Below are 3391 nucleotides of genomic sequence, written 5' to 3'. Positions count from 1 at the left end.
GCTGGAGGACTGAAGGGAAAAACAACTCATCGTGAGCTTGATTGTCTGTCAAATGAACTGTGAGTCATTCATACAATAACAACCCCATCATTGCTTATTCCAGTGTTGTGTTTAGCACGATGAGCAGTTTCCCATTGGCTCCTATTTTGAATAAACATGAATGCCCATAGTAAGTGAAATAGGACATTTTTTTTGCTCTTAAGGAAAGCTGTGTTCCCCCAAATATTGAGCATGCTATATTTACTAATAAAGTTAAACCTTTTCTACTCCCAATATTAGCAAACAATTTATAATACATGCTGAAGGATTTAATATAACCATTCTCCATCCCTTCATGTTGATTTGCTTGCTTTTAGGACCAACACTCCAGTGCAAACCATTTCTTTTGGATCTGCCTTAGTTAGACTTGAGGAAACATGGATAGTTCCTGCCTTTTACTTAATTAGAACTGTGCTAATGCAGAGACTGATTATCCCTGATGTGTGGTAAGCCTGTCTCCACATTTAATTTTTCATTGTTCTGTAGCTGCAGGTTCTTGAAGAAAAGAACAGGCAGCTGAAAGCAACTGTGGCTGAGCTAGAGAGGGATCTTGAAGAGTCCAATGTACAATGTAAAGACAAAGAACTCCAGCTGGTGTGTCAGAAGAAGAAAGAAAAAGAATTGGTCACTGCAGTACAGAGGTATGAATAACGTAACTGACACTGAGACTTTGTACACTGCTGTTCATGCAGTTCTAGTGAAATTACTCAAACAAATTCTGTTGTAATGTCAGCTGCCCTTTTCAGCTACTCGGAAGGCAGTGGTACATTGCAGTATAAAACACCAGTGAGCTGCATTCGTGCCTGGTGACAGCACCATGTTTTTAAATAAGTGGCCATTGCAAAAATTGCCTGTTTTAGGAAAAGGTGGAGTGAAAGCAGAAGCTTGAGTTAAGATTTATATTTGTTAACAGATCATGTATTTGACTTGATTAAGAAGCATAAACCGGCAGCCTGTAGGGAAAATCCTGCCCACACAGGGCTAGCAGCTCTGGAAATCCTGCTAAGGGAATAATGGGTACTGCAGGAGCTGCTCCCTTACCAAGCTAGTTTTTCTGCAAGAACTACAAAAAAGGAGAACAAATGGGAGTTGTACACATAATTTCTTAATAAGCACACAGGCATCCCATTGCTTTTCTGTGTGATGAGAAAGAGGTTAATAAAAGAGTGTCTGTCAGAGCAGAGAGAATGTAAATGAGTGTGCATGGTCATTGTGTCAGTAGATGAGAAAGAGGTTACAAAGTGTCTTTGAGATAAAGGTGAAATGGCTATCAGGAAATGTAAATATTATTTATGTTCTAACTGGAAATGTAAATGTATCTTGTGTTCCAGAGCAACAGTGTATATGTTTATTGTCTTCCAAAATAAGAACAAAAATATGATTTTTTATCCTAAGTAGGCAAAAGAAGTAAGTTACATCTGCAGTTAAACTATTAACTAATCAGTGTAAAGGAGGCATGCCAAATGCATATAAAGAGTATTAGATTGCAACTGTTTGTTGTTGTTACCCCTCAGTGGTATTAACCTCTTGAATACAAGGTAATAAAGCTTCCTGTTAGTATTTTGTGTGCAAAGAACTTTGAAAACACCTCCAGACTGAATCCGGGGAGAGGTTCCATCATCTCCTGTGGCTAGCTGGGAGCCCCACAACCCTGTTAACAGGAAGCAAATACTTATACAGAAGCCAGACAACCACATAGGGTCTTCGTTAAGAGTCAACATTGCTTGGATAGCTGCTGAGACCCACATCACAGAAGAGGATCCACTAACCAAGAGCCTTTGGACCTGGCAGCATACATGGGGAAGAGCAGCAGGTGATAGTGCTGCTGAAAAGATAGACTCACTGAAGGAGAAGGACCTACTGAGAATGTCTTGTCCATGTGCCCTCAAAAACTTGGGGCCAGCACTGCAGCCACACATGCAAATTCCTTTCCACTCCACTGTAACAGCGCTCAGTCTGTACTGCTGACAAACTTGGCCAGAAAGTTACAGGACTGCTGCTACAGCTTCTAAATTTAATGTCACAATGAGAATATTCTTTTCCCTATGATAACAACTTCTAGATCTGTCAATTGCAATGCAAGCAATAGATCTGCTGGCAGTTTTAAAGACTAGGAGATGGATTGTGACTTAAGCCTCCTCAGTAGCACTGGTGAGGAAAGGTTGGAAATATCATTTATTTGATTAATTTAGATTCCAAACATGAGAGAAAGAATGAGCATTCCATTCTGGTTGACAGGTAGAAGCAGTGTGATCTAGAGACTAGAAATTAGGTTTAGTTGGGAATCAATTTCCTGTTCTCAACTCACTAAATGCTTTAAGGAGGCCAGTATATCTTGGGAGTCCAAGAAGACACTATTTCACAGTAGAGTTGTAAGGAAAGAGAAAATAAGGATTATAAAGGAGTTTGTGGAGCAGACTTGCTATAAAAATGGTTATAATACACAGTTTGTATATTTGTACAGGAACAGGCAAATATTTATAGGAGATACTTAAGTGCATATAATGTTCTTTCTCAGTATATATAAATAATTACAGGAACAGAAAGTCAGAGATTTCAGCTGACCAATTCTAAATGCGTGTTAAAATGGGACAATGTCCCTGCAGCATGGACTCATTCTTTGGAATCTATATTTTTTATTTTAAAAAAATAAACCTAGAGGAACACTCCACTGGAATTATGCAATAAAGATAAAAATAGCTGTTGGGACTGAGAGGGGCAGTTGCCCTTGGCACACATTCCCAGGGCATACTGATTGGGACTCCGTGGGGGGGGGGGGTGGAGGTTGTAATGTGGCCTGTTCCAGGTGCTGAGATGAGAGACATAGGGGCGCATATCTCAAGGCCAGACTCCCCAGATGGGCAGGCAGCTTCTGAGAATAACCAAGATGTACAGCTTTAGGAGGGGGTTTGGAACAGGGGAGTTTCTTGGAGACAAATGAAGTGGGTATGGCTCTCAACCCCATGATGCAACATCGGGAAAGGAGGGCTAACCAGTTAGAGGGTCAGCATGCAGAAGGGAGGTGTGCTCATTTCCAAAAGGTCCCTTCCAAAAGGATGGGGCCCAAACATTCTCAAAAGGAGAGCTCCTAGAAGTAAACACTAGATTGGGCTCAGTGACCCACTCTGTGCACACTCAAGAAATTCATTCATTTATTTATTATTTATTAAAACATTTTTATGCCGCCCCATTCGCCGAAGCCTCGGGGCGGCTTACAACAAAAAATTAAAATAACATTTTAAAATATATACAATAAAATACAAATATATAATATAAAACATACACTATAAAACAAGCCGCCCTGGCCAAATAAAATTCAATAATATTAACATTTAAAATACTGCTTAAATAA

The 3391-nt window shown here is 39.8% G+C and overlaps 1 protein-coding gene across 1 annotated transcript in view; it reads right to left on the bottom strand.

The window, feature by feature from the left end:
* The window catches only part of CEP85L (centrosomal protein 85 like), a 106734-nt gene that overhangs the window by 17678 nt on the left and 85665 nt on the right, over positions 1-3391 (bottom strand). The window lies entirely within an intron of this gene.

Source organism: Varanus komodoensis, unplaced genomic scaffold (assembly GCF_004798865.1).
Source record: "Varanus komodoensis strain SLA01 unplaced genomic scaffold, ASM479886v1 scaffold1, whole genome shotgun sequence".
Taxonomy (NCBI): Eukaryota; Metazoa; Chordata; class Lepidosauria; order Squamata; family Varanidae; genus Varanus; species Varanus komodoensis.
This window is presented reverse-complemented; position numbering and strand designations above follow the sequence as displayed.